The sequence below is a fragment of the Delphinus delphis genome, chromosome 13, assembly GCF_949987515.2.
Source record: "Delphinus delphis chromosome 13, mDelDel1.2, whole genome shotgun sequence".
NCBI classification, from domain to species: Eukaryota; Metazoa; Chordata; class Mammalia; order Artiodactyla; family Delphinidae; genus Delphinus; species Delphinus delphis.
Window position 1 is genome coordinate 64,108,113 of NC_082695.1, and position 14,284 is coordinate 64,122,396.

The following is a 14,284-nucleotide window of genomic DNA, read 5'->3' on the forward strand; positions in this document are numbered from 1 at the left end:
TACTACACGATTCCACTTATATACATTTCAAGACTAAGCTATGATGTTAAAAGGACAGTGGTTACCCTTGGGAGCATGAAAATGACTGGAAGGTGGCTTCTGGGATCCTGATAACATTCTATGTCATAATCAAGATGCTACGTTCATGAAGATATTCGTTGTGTGAAAATTCATTGAGCCACACAACTATGGTGTCTGCATTTTTTCTATGCATGTAATACTTCAATAAAAAGTTTACCTTAAAAAGAGGAAAACGAAAAACATAATACTGATGAGGGTGCACAGAAATGGATACTTTCTTACACCGGAGAATGCAAATTAGTTTAGCTTTAAGGAAGGGAATCTGAAAATATTTATCAAAATCTTTAAAAACTTCATATCCTTTGACTTTAGTAATTCCAACTCTAGGAATTTATCTTCAGGAAATAATGAGAGTGTGCAGTGGTACTTATCACAGAATTATTTATAATAGGGAAAATTTGGAAATAGCCTAAATGTGGAGCATGTGGATACCTACTGTGCAGCCACCAAAATAGGTTTTATAAAATGCTTAATGAAAGGATTATGGGAGATTTTAATTTCTTCTTTCTCCTCTTTTTCCCCAAATTCCCTACAATGGACATTTACCACATGGGAAGAGTTATTTAGAAATAAATAAATGCAAATATGCATTCATGCAGAAATTAATAACTTAATCCAGCATTCATTCAACAAGTATGTACTAAAATCTTGCATTGCCAGGCACTGGGGAGAGTACTGAATATGGTTTAGGGCCTGCTCTCAAGAACCTTAGTCTAGTCAGATTTGAAGTTGAATGTGAACCATTCACAGCTCATGCTGTGGGTTGGGGAGAGCAACCAATCTGAAATCAAAACACATGAGTTCAGTCTCAGTCCCACAATTTTCTCTTTAAAACATTTTTTAGTGTCTTGGTAGGTGAACTTCTGTCTCTACTTATCTGTCCCTTCATGTGTGAAATGAGTATAATAAGAGCTCTCCTGGCTACCTCACCCTAATATAGTCAGCTGCGAAGGAGACTCAGCTGAGCATGCCCTGAAGATGTGGTCTATAAATATCATGATCAGGTAATCCTTCATGTCATGAACAAAAGGGGCACACTCATGCTATCCAGTTCTGTTAGGAAACATCATGCCCCCCCCAGCCTTCCTCCTGCCTGTAGGTTACCCTGACCTCCTCTGAGCCTGGCTCATGGGACCAGCATCCAGGACAAAGTGACTGACAAAGTTAAAGGTAGAGGGAAGTTCTTTTTATCACTGACTTCTTATTGCATTGCATGGTGGTAAAGAATGTGGTCTGTGTGATGTTGATTTCTTTAGTGGCCTTGCTCCATGCTCAGTTTCTATAAATGTGTGCCTGAAAAGAAGGCATAGTTTCCATTTGTAGGATACAGGGTTATATATAGATTCATTGACTGATGCTTGTTACTTGTCTTGTTTGAACCTTTTATAACCTTACAAATTTGTATCTTCTATTCCTAAAGATTATGCTAAAAATCTCCTACAGTAATTGTGAATTTGTCTTTTTCTCCCTCCCATTCTCTCAATTTCTGCTTCCCTTATTTTGAGGCTATGTTGTTTGGCACATAAGGATTCATGATTATTATATGTCCTAGTGAACTGTCCCTTTTATCATTAAGCAATGACCTTCTTTCTCTATTTATGCCTTTCTCCTTACTTTCTACATTGTTACACCATTGCAACACCAGCTTTCTTTTGTTATCTGCATGGTTTACTCTCTTCCAACTCTTGGCTGTCAATTTTTGTGTGTCATTAAATTGTATGTGTGTCTTATAAATTGTAGATACCTGAATTTTGCCTCTATTTTTTAAAAAAATTCTTTTTTCAATGAAAGAGTTTCTTCTCTAATGAGAGTTTTAATTGTTTTGGGTATGATATCAGCTTGGGGTTCCATTTTCTCATGGGTAAATATTTTGTTTTTGTTTGTTTTCTCACTCCTGGCACTTGGAAGATGTACGTGTCTTTGTGGATTCCCTGAGCTGATGAGTGAGTATAATGGTTATTCTACAGAAGAGGCTGCCCTTCATGACTCCTGCGTTTAAGTCATTAGTTTCCAAAATACTGGGACCCAGACCTCAGCAACCCTTTTCCTGAGAGATTTAGAACTTCAGTCTGTGTTCATTTTACCACATATCAGGTCTCCATACCTTTGGCTTCAGCTACCACTACACTCAGACTTTTAGTCCCTCTCCTGACAAATATCCCTCTCTTGGTTTGAAGCCCAGCCTCAAAATATTATTTTGTTCAGTTGTGGTTGTTGTTATTCTGGCCATCTTGGTGTAGGGCATTAAGATCAGGTGTGTGTGTGCATATGTCAGGGGGAGGGGAGGGCTGTGCGTTACTTTTTTGTCAACTGGATCCACCATGGTAACCAGAAATAAAACAATGGAATAAAAATAGTAGAAATCATCCTCAAAGTGCTGAAATAACTGAACCCTAGAATTGTGTACCCAGAAAAAGTATCTTTTAATAATGAGGGTGAAATGAAGACATTATCAGAAAAACTGAAAGTGAGAGAGATCACCACCAACAAATATGTCAATGAAGTTATTTCTAAAAGACAGGCAGGTAACTACTTAATGATAAAATGTTCAACTCATCAGGAAAATATAATAGTAATTCTAAATTCACACTTAATAAAATATCCTCAAAATATGTGTAAAAAAGTGTATAAAAGTACAAATAGAAATGAGCAAAACACAGCTTTAGAGTGGGAAATTTTAAAACTCTTCTCACAGTAATTGATAGATCAAACAGATACAATAAGCAAAATATAGAAGTTTTGAACTTTTAACTTTGAATAATTAATGAGTTTGATTTAATGCAAGCCTTCAAATTAGAGAACACCTTGGCTTCACATAGAATAATTTTTAAAACTGACAAGATATAAAGCAATTTCAAATGATTCTAAAGAATAACACAGTCCATGTTCTTTGATCTTCATGTCATTATGTTAGAAATCAATAACAAAAGATAACTAAAAAACTAAAAAACAAATATTAAAAAATATATTTGTAAATTTAAAAATACTGATTGAAGACAAAAATCATAATAATAGTTTCTAAATACTTAGAACTGGATGGTAATGAAAATACTATTTATCAAACTTGCGAGATGCAGATGAAGCAATATGTAGAGAGAAGTATATAGCCTTAAGTTCTCATATTATAAAAAGAAGTTAATTAACAATGAACTAAATTGGAAAAAATCAACAGAATAAAACCAAAGAATATATAGAGAGGAACAGAAAAAGAGGAAATCAACAAAACAGAAAACAAAGATACAATAGAGAAAATTAACAAAGCAAATAGATGTCTGCTTAAGAGACTAGCCTCTGGTGAAATTCATTAAAGAGTAGCGAGGAGAAGAATAAAATCAATTAACATCAGGAAAGAAAGTGCAGGGCAGCTAACTTCAGATATTATAATGATTTTAAAAGATCAAAAGAAAATAATATGAAGAACTTTAAGACAACAGATTTGAAAATTTAAGTAAAACAGACAAACTCCTAGAAGAATATAATTACAAAAATGAATTCTAAAACATATAGAAAACCTGACGAGTCTTATAATCAGTAAATATATTGAATAAGTAACTTTAAATCTTCCCACAAAGAAAATAAGAGACCCAGACGGTTTTATTGGCAAGTCCTATCTGACATGCAATGAGCAAACCATTTCATCTCCTACATAATCTTCTTAAGCCTAGGAAAAGAAAGCTTATTTTGTAACCCATTTTGTAAGGCTAATAAAAACTTCAGACCAGGAGGGTCTGAAAAAGGAAAGTTACAGGCCAATCTCATTCGTGAATAAAGATGCAAAAAAGCTGAAAAATAATAATAAACCAAATATAGAAATATATTCTTAAAATATATATCAAGTTAAAATTTTGCAAGGAATTTGAAAAAGTAGCTTAACATTAGAGAATCTGCTAGTGTAATTTGCCAGAGGAATGGATTAAAAGACACTAATCAGGGCTTCCCTGGTGGCGCAGTGGCTGAGAGTCTGCCTGCCAATGCAGGGGACACAGGTTCGCGCCCCAGTCCGGGAAGATCCCACATGCCATGGAGTGGCTGGGCCCGTGAGCCATGGCCACTGAGCCTGCGCGTCTGGAGCCTGTGCTCCACAACGGGAGAGGCCACAACAGTGAGAGGCCCGTGTACCACACACACACACACAAAAGATACTAATCATATGACCATCTCAGAAGAGGGGGAAAAATCATGTGATAAAATGTTAAGTTATTCCTGATTAAACTCTTAGCAGCCAAGAACTGAATGGAGCTTCCCTACCCAGATAAAGGTCGTCGAATACTGCAACCATGATACTTAATAGTGACAACCTGGAAGGAAGCATTCCCTTTAATATCAGGAACAATACAAGACTGTCCATCACTTCTGCCTCTATTTGATTCTGTCAGTACAGAATGTCCAGTGACATCCCTAGCTAATACATTAAGGCAAGAAAAACATATAAAGGGTATATAAACTGGAAAATAAGAAACAAAACTATCATTATTTGAATATTACATAATTTTCTACAGAGAGCGAAAAGAACTTATAGCAGTGTGTTAGAATTAATAAGAATAGGAAGGCTGCTAGTTATAAGATCAATATATACATCAACTGTGTTACAATATATCTGAAAAAAGAAATGTTTAAAAGATAGGTATCATTTAGTACTAGAAAGAATTAATAACTGTTAAAATCAAAAAGTGGAAACTGTTGATTGAACTTCACTGGCTAATCAAGGCAATGCGATGCCATTTCGCATCCATTTCATAGTACCAGGCAGTGATGTGGATAAGTGGGAATGCTCACACACTGTTACTAGGAGTGTAATTAGGTATTTGTTTTGTTTTAAAGCATTGGAACTGGGTTGCTGGATATTCTCTAAATGATGAATTCAAGTGTTCTACTGAGACACAGAGAGTATCTTTGCCTAAGCCTTGTAACAATTTCGGAAATGCTTTTTTTTTTTGAATTTTTGAATTTTATTTTATTTATTTTATTTATACAGCAGGTTCTTATTAGTTATCCACTTTACACATATTAGTGTATATACGTCAATCCCAATCTCCCAATTCATCACACCACCCCCCCCCCCACCACCACCACTTTCCCCCTTGGTGTCCATATGTTTGTCCTCTACATCTGTGTCTCTATTTTTGCCCTGCACACGAGTTCATCTGTACCATTTTTCTAGGTTCCACATACATGCATTAATATACAATATTTGTTTTTCTCTTTCTGACTTCCTTCACTCTGTATGACAGTCTCTAGATCCATCCACGTCGCTACAAATGACCCAATTTCGTTCCTTTTTATGGCTGAGTAATATTCCATTGTATATATGTACCACATCTTCTCTATCCATTTGTCTGTCGATGGGCATTTAGGTTGCTTCCATGACCTGGCTATTGTAAATAGTGCTGCAATGAACATTGCGGTGCATGTGTCTTTTTGGATTATGATTTTCTCTGGGTATATGCCCAGTAGTGGGATTGCTGGGTCATATGGTAATTTTATTTTTAGTTTTTAAGGAACCTCCATACTGTTCTCCATAGTGGCTGTATCAATTTACATTCCCACCAACACTGCAGGAGGGTTCCCTTTTCTCCACACCCTCTCCAGCATTTGTTGTTTGTAGATTTTCTGATGATGCCCATTCTAACTGGTGTGAGGTGATACCTCACTGCAGTTTTGATTTGCATTTCTCTAATAATTAGTGATGTTGAGCAGCTTTTCATGTGCCTCTTGGCCATCTGTATGTCTTCTTTGGAGAAATGTCTATTTAGGTTTTCTGCCCATTTTTGGATTGGGTTGTTTGTTTTTTTAATATTGAGCTGCCTGAGCTGTTTATATATTTTGGAGATTAATCCTTTGTCCGTTGATTCGTTTGCAGATATTTTCTCCCATTCTGAGGGTTGCCTTTTAGTCTTGTTTGTAGTTTCCTTTGCTTTGCAAAAGCTTTTAAGTTTCATTAGGTCCCATTTGTTTATTTTTGTTTTTATTTCCATTACTCTAGGAAGTGGATCAAAAAAGATCTTCCTGTAATTTATGTCAAAGAGTGTTCTTCCTATGTTTTCCTCTAAGAGTTTTATAGTGTCCGGTCTTACATTTAGGTCTCGAATCCATTTTGAGTTTATTTTTGTGTATGCTGTTAGGGAGTGTTCTAATTTCATTCTTTTACATGTAGCTGTCCAGTTTTCCCACCACCACTTATTGAAGAGACCATATTTTCTCCATTGTATATCCTTGCCTCCTTTGTCATAGATTAGTTGACCATAGGTACATGGGTTTATCTCTGGGTTTTCTATCCTGTTCCATTGATCTATATTCTGTTTTTGTGCCAGTACCATATTATCTTGATTACTGTAGCTTTGTAGTATAGCCTGAAGTCAGGGAGTCTGATTCCTCCAGCTCCATTTTTTTCACTAAAGACTGTTTTGGCTATTTGGGGTCTTTTGTGTCTCCATATAAATTTTAAGATTTTTTGTTCTAGTTTTGTAAAAACTGCCACTGGTAATTTGATAGGGATTGCATTGAATCTGTAGATTGCTTTGGGTAGTATAGACATTTTCACAGTATTGATTTTTCCAATCCAAGAACATGGTATATCTCTCCATCTGTTTGTATCATCTTTAATTTCTTTCATCACTGTCTTATAGTTTAGGTAGGTTTATTCCTAGGTATTTTATTCTTTTTGTTGCAATGGTGAATGGGATTGTTTCCTTAATTTCTCTTTCTGATCTTTCATCTTTAGTGTATAGGAATGCAAGAGATTTCTGTACATTAATTTTGTATCCTGCAACTTTACCAAATTCATTGATTGGCTCTAGTAGTTTTCTGGTGGCATCTTTAGGATTCTCTATGTATCATGTCATCTGCAAACACTGACAGTTTTACTTCTTCTTTTCCAATTTGGATTCCTTTTATTTCTTTTTCTTCTGATTGCCGTGGCTAGGACTTCAAAACTATGTTGAATAATTGTGGTGAGAGTAGACATCCTTGTCTTGTTCCTGATCTTAGAGGAAATGCTTTCAGTTTTTCACCATTGAGAATGACGTTTGCTGTGGGTTTGTCATATATGGGCTTTATTATGTTGAAGTAGGTTCCCTCTATGCCTACTTTCTGGAGAGTTTTTATCATAAATTGGTGTTGAATTTTGTCAAAAGCTTTTTCTGCATCTATTGAGATGATCATATGGTTTTTATTCTTCAGTTTGTGAATATGGGGTATCACATTGATTGATTTGTGTATATTGAAGAATGTTTGCATCCCTGGGATAAATCCCACTTGATCATGGTGTATGATCCTTTTAATGTGCTGTTGGATTCTGTTTGCCAGTATTTTGTTGAGGATTTTTGCATCCATATTCATCAGTGATATTGTTCTGTAACTTTCTTTTTTTTGTAGTGTCTTTGCCTGGTTTTGGTATCAGGGTGATGGGGGCCTCATAGAATGAGTTTGGGAGTGTTCCTTCCTCTGCAACTTTTTGCAAGAGTTTGAGAATGATGGGTGTTAGCTCTTCTCTAAATCTTTGATAGTATTCACCTGTGAAGCCATCTGGTGCTGGACTTTTGTTTGTTGGAAGATTTTTAATCACGGTTTCAATTTCATTACTTGGATTGGTCTGTTCATATTTTCTATTTCTTCCTGGTTTGGTCTTGGAAGGTTATACCTTTCTAAGAATTTGTCCATTTCTTCCAGGTTGTCCATGTTATTGGCATAGAGTTGCTTACAGTAGTCTCTTATGATGCTTTGTACTTCTGCAGTGTCTGTTGTAACTTCTTTTTCATTTCTAATTTTATTGATTTGAGTCCTCTCCCTCTTTTTCTTGATGAGTCTGGCTAAAGTTTTACCAGTTTTGTTTATCTTCTTAAAGAACCAGCTTTTAGTTTTATTGATCTTTGCTATTGTTTTCTTTGTTTCTATTTATTTCTGCTCTGATCTTTATGATTTCTTTCCTTCTACTAACTTTGGGTTTTGTTCTTCTTTCTCTAGTTCCTTTAGGTGTAAGTTTAGATTGTTTGTTTGAGATTTTTCTTGTTTCTTGAGGTAGGCTTGTATTGCTATAAACTTCCCTCTTAGAACTGCTTTTGCTGCATTCCGTAGGTTTTGGATCGTGTTTTCGTTGTAATATTTCTCTAGGTATTTGTTGATTTCCTCTTTGATTTCTTCAGTGATCTCTTGGTTAATTAGTAACGTATTGTTTACCCTCCATGTGTTTGTGTTTTTCATGTTTTTCCCCTGTAATTCATTTCTAATCTCATAGCGTTGTGGTTGGAAAAGATGTTGGATATCATTTCAATTTTCATAAATTTACCGAGGCTTGATTTGTGACCCAAGATGTGATCTATCCTGGAGAATGTTCCATGTGCACTTGAGAAGAAAGTGTAATCTGCTGTTTTGGGATGGAATGTCCTATAAATATCAATTAAATCTATCTGGTCTGTTGTGTCACTTAAAGCTTGTGTTTCCTTATTAATTTTCTGTCTGGATGATCTGTCCATTGGTGTAAGTGAGGTGTTAAAATCCTCCACTATTATTGTGTTACTATCGATTTCCTCTTTTATAGCTGTCAGCAGTTGCCTTATGTATTGAGGTGCTCCTATATTATGTGCATATATATTTATAATTGCTATATATTCTTCTTGGATTGATTCCTTGATCATAATGTAGTGTCCTTCCTGTCTCTTGTAACATTCTTTATTTTAAGGTCTATTTTGTCTGATACGAGTATTGCTACTCCAGCTTTCTTACAGGGCCTCTCACTGTTGTGGCCTCTCCCATTGCGGAGCACAGGCTCCGGACACGCAGGCTCAGCGGCCATGGTTCACGGGCCCAGCCGCTCCGCGGCATGTGGGATCTTCCCGGACTGGGGCACGAACCCATGTCCCCTGCATCGGCAGGCGGACTCTCAACCACTGCGTTACCAGGGAAGCCCTCCAGCTTTCTTTTGATTTCCATTTGCATGGAATATCTTTTTCCATCCCCTCACTTTCAGTCCGTATGTGTCCCTAGGTCTGAAGTGGGTCTCTTGTAGACAGCATATATATGGGTCTTGTTTTTGTATCCATTCAGCAAGCCTGTGTCTTTTGGTTGGAGCATTTAATCCACTCATTTTTAAGGTAATTATCAACATGTATGTTCCTATTAGCATTTTCTCAATTGGTATGGGTTTGTTTTTGTAAGTCCTTTTTTTCTCTTGTGTTTCCCACTTAGAGAAGTTTCCTTTAGCATTTGCTGTAGAGCTGGTTTGGTGGTGCTGAATTCTCTTAGCTTTTGCTTGTCTGTAAAGCTTTTGATTTCTCTGTCAAATGTGAATAAGATCCTTGCCAGGTAGAGTAATCTTGGTTGTAGGTTCTTCCCTATCATGCCACTCCCTTCTGGCTTGTAGAGTTTCTGCTGAGAAATCAGCTGTTAACCGTACGGGAGTTCCCTTGTATGTTATTTGTCGTTTTTCCCTTGCTGCTTTCAATAATTTTTCTTTGTCTTTAATTTTTGTCAATTTGATTACTATGTGTCTCAGCATGTTTCTCCTTGGGTTTATCCTGCCTAGGACTCTCTGCGCGTCCTGGTCTTGGGTAGCTATTTCCTTTCCCATGTTATGGAAGTTTTCGACTATAATCTCTTCAAATATTTTCTCGGGTCCTTTCTCTCTCTCTTCTCCTTCTGGGACCTCTATAATGCGAATATTGTTGGGTTTAATGTTGTCCCAGAGGTCTCTTAGGCTGTCTTCATTTCTTTTCATTCTTTATTCTGTTCTGTGGCAGTGAATTCCACCATTCTGTCTTCCAAGTCACTTATCCATTCTTCTGCCTCAGTTATTCTGCTATTGATTCCTTCTAGTGTATTTTTCATTTTGGTTATTGTATTGTTCATCTCTGTTTGTTTGTTCTTTAATTCTTCTAGGTCTTTGTTAAACACTTCTTGCATCTTCTCAATCTTGCCTCCATTCTTTTTCAGAGTTCCTGGATCATCTTCACTATCATTATTCTGAATTCTTTTTCTGGAAGGTTGCCTATCTCCACTTCATTTAGTTCTTTTTCTGGGGTTTTATCTTGTTCCTTCATCTGGTACAACGTCCTCTGCCTTTTCATTTTGTTTGTCTTTCTGTGAATGTGGTTTTCCTTCCACAGGGTGCAGAATTGTAGTACTTCTTGCTTCTGCAGAATGTGTGGACCAGTTCTTGCCCCCTGTGTTGAAGGTTCCTATTAACTATTAATTGTCATATGTAATGTGACTACCTTTCTATTTCACACAGAATTATAGGGAAATACTTTTCCCCAAGAGTAGTAATTTCTCCAGTGATCAACTAATTCTTTTCTGTTTCTTTTTTCAGTTTATTTCATCAGGATTTTTAAATTTTTTGTTTTGTTTGTTTGTTTTACTCTATTCCTTCCTTCAATTTTGTGCAAGCCCTGACACATTATTTTTATAAACTGTTTCAAGAAATAAATTTTACCCCATATCCATAAAAAAAGAAAGCATTGGAGAGCAAATGAGTGATATAAAAATAAAGACATGTGTCTCCTAAGACCCAGCAAATTCACTTCCAGGTATGTCCTGCATTTCTAGTCTCTCACACTTGTGTGCCAGGAGACAAGTTCAAGGATATTAATCACAGCATCGGAACAGCAAAATAACTAGATGCGACTAAATGTCCTTCAACAAGAGAATGGTTTGATGATCTACAAAGTATTATGCAACAATGGAAAAGAATGAGGCAGATCTATATGTACTGTCACAGAAAGGTACTGATTTAAGCAAAGAAAACCAGGCAAAAAACTACAGAAGATAAGAGTACAATTTTTTAAATGCCACAAAAGACAGTTATGCATTTACATATGCATTCATTTAACTACTATGTGCCAGGCATGCTTTTAAGTGCTGAAGATACCACAATGATCAAAAAACACAAAAAATTCCTACCTACATGGAGCTTACATTTTAGGGCACATACATACACACACAGATATGGACCTATGGCCCTTACATAGATATGGATCTTATGGACCTATGTGTATGTTTGGGTATAGAAAAGGTCCTAGAAGGATGTACACTAACCATAATAGTAATTACCACCCAAGATAGATACAATGTGGATATTCATACAATGAAATACTATAGAGCAGTTAAAATGAATGAACTTGCTGTCTACACAGCAATACAGAGAGGTGTTTTATGTGCTTTGGTCACAATCTTGCTAAGGCTGTTTCCACACTTGTGAAAATAAGGGTTATAATAGTTATGCTACTACCTCCTTATGGGGGTGTTGTGTGCTTTCAAAGAGATCATTCATTTAGAGAATTTAGCAGGTAGTGGGTGCTCAATAAATGATAGCTATTAATATTTTCACAAGGGGGAGGAAAGAGGCCTAAACCATCCATAGGACCGTGGATGGCTCCATGTCACCCCTGTGGGTTCTGGCTGGCGCTGTGTGTTCCAAGGTCCAAAGTCTATGGTACCAGGGCCCTCAGGAAATCTGTCCAACCTTGCTCCCTTTGGGCTGCCCAAGCTCCTATGAGTAGCAAGACTCTATGTGGGGGAGAAGGTGGACGATGAGTCCCGTGGGTGGAACGGGTTTGCAAGCTCCAAGCCAGGCAGTGGCATGCCCGTGGAAAGTATGTCCTGCTCTCTGGTTCACTTGCTGCAGGGCAGACCCTAATTATCTTGGGTTGCTGAGCAGAACTGCTCCCCTGAGGTGTTTCTGAGGGTCATTAGGAATAAAGGGAGGGGGCGGCCAGCCTGCACTTCCTTCCCTGGGCAGGCAACAGGGCTGGTGTGGGAAAAAGAAAAAGAACATGCCCTGAGCTGAATCATTAGCCAGCATCTCCAGGGCCTGCAAGCTCTTCTCCGCTGAGGGAAAGCAAGGCCCCATCTTCTCACTGCAGGGAGTGTTGGGTGATCAGACACTCCCTCCCCCATGCTCCAGGGTTCTGCAGCCAGGATGGCCTGGGCAAAACCATGCAGGGGTGCCACGGGGCTCTCACACCCTTCCCCTGCCACCTCCCTTGCGGGGGTACCCTCCTCCACCCCCACACAGGCGCCTGGAAAGAGTAGCTGAAGGTCAAAATTCCAGGCCCAAGCCAACATATCAAGTGCTTATCACTTCCTAGTAATTGAGAAAAGAACATTCTCCAGACCCTCCAAAATGTGAGGTTCCTCAAGTAATATATTTATCCTTTCGGAAAGTCAAAAACACTGGCTGCTTGATATCATCTCCCGAGCCTGAACTCCACAGTAGTCACTAGAGCACTTCCTGCTTTGGGGACAAAATAGAAAGGAGCGCTCAGACCAGTGGCCCGGCCAGCGTCAGTAAGAACACACCTCCACTAAACTTAGGGGGTTTGGCTGAAGAGTATCTTGCTCATCCACAGGGCATTTTAGCAGCCTTAGGCCAGGAATTAGCCACACTTGTATAGAGATGGCCACCTCCTGCCCCAGCTGCTGTCGCCTTCCCTTCTAGGTGGCCCCGCAAACTCAGGGAGGGGAGCGAGGGGAGCTGGGGAGCCAGGCCTCCAGGAATGGAAAAGGAAAGACAGTTGAATCTCCCTCTGTCTGGTTGGCGTGGATTCAGTGAACCACAAAATCTATTCCCATAAAGAGGCTTCTTCCCCTGGGAGATTAAAATCCAAGGGAAACTCATAAGTGGTAAGTTGGCAACAGCCCCAAGGAAAGCGCCAAAGGAAAGCTGGATGCAGCCCACGCTCCTGAAACCCACGGCCCCCTCATTTACTGGGATGGGCGGCATCTGGACTTGCTTATTGCAAAAATCATCCTAATGTCTAGGTGGCACTGCAGATGTGGAAAGTGCTGTACAATCATTTATATTCATAGACCTATAGCTAATCAAAATATTGTAACTTTCCATCACCACAGCCATTCTGATCACTGCAGTCAAAGTTATTTTCCAGTGCTCTTGACTAAGGAGTGATGTCCCTGTGGGGGTGAAGAGGGGACTGGAAAGGGGAAACAGCAGTCAGGGGCATTGGTCAAGGCTTCTGGAGTCTGGAGGCAGGGCCAGCTCGGACCATAGAGGATGCTAGGCCTCTGCTATCGAAAACTCTAAAAGAGGACTCAACCTCTTACAACTGGCCACCATCCATTATGTACGCACTCACAATGTCTCCATTCCCATACATATGTTACCACAAATGTCCATAATTCCTCTGGGAAGCAGGTGTATCATCCCATTCTATGGTGGGAACACTGAGGATGGGAGAGTTTTAAGTCATTTGGGAGGACAGCGTGAGGACAGAGTGAGGTTTGGGACTAGGCCTGACTCCAAAGCTTTTCACTACGAGCCACTTCATCTCCAAGCTGCCCGGACCCACGAAAGCACCTGGAAAAGAAACAGCCTGTATTGAGGCACCTGCCTCCCAGAGGGGACCGGTTTTATACCAGGATCAGCTACAGAGGACTCTGCTTTATTCTTCCAACCCCATTCTCCTGCACCGACTTTGGAGAGGCCAGAAACAGCAGCTGGCAGGAGGGGAGGAGAGGGGCAATAGAGAGAAAAGATGCCATCTGTGTTCTTCTGCAGATTCCAAACCTGGGCAGGGACCTGGGGTGAGGCAGGGGTGAGCAAGAAGGCTGGAACTAAACATGGGATAAAAGATGGAGGTTTGGGTGTTAAGCTGGGCTGGACTTTCAATATTTGAAAGTGAAGCTCTTTATTAATATCTGGGTGTGACCAGAACATCAAGGGGACCCGACCGAGATTTGATATAGAGACTGGAGAGAAGAACCCAAGAAGTGGTATGAAAAACAGTAAAAGAAAGTTCTTTCATGACTTCACCCACTGAGCCTGGCTCATGGCATGAAGCCCTGAAATCAACTGCTACTACCATGCCTGCTGCTAATTATTGATCCCTCACCCAGAGGCCGGCACTGTGCTGACACACTACCCATCTGTAATTGACTTTCCTTGTGTCTAACCCTGCTAGATGGCCAACTCCCTGCAGGTAGGAACTGTGTCTGGCTCAGTCCTGCAGTTTCTGTGTTACCACAAGGCCTGTAGACCCTCAATAAAGATTTGGCAAATGAACAAAAGAATGTTCTATGCTGTAAATCATCATTTGGTATTTATTAGTATTCACATCACCTCCCATCTCATCTCCTCTTTTTGACACCATTTCAATCTGGTGGAGATACTAACAAATTTCGGAATGGCTCCAAATAAGGAGGAATGTAATCGGGAGAAAAAACAGTCCAAAGATTGAAGAGACCAGGTAGGAAT

General features: G+C 39.1%; 1 protein-coding gene across 2 annotated transcripts in view; it reads right to left on the reverse strand.

The window, feature by feature from the left end:
- Nucleotides 1-14,284, reverse strand: part of ZBTB7C (zinc finger and BTB domain containing 7C) — a 292,860-nt gene that overhangs the window by 228,556 nt on the left and 50,020 nt on the right. The gene's annotated exons all lie outside the window — the stretch shown is intronic.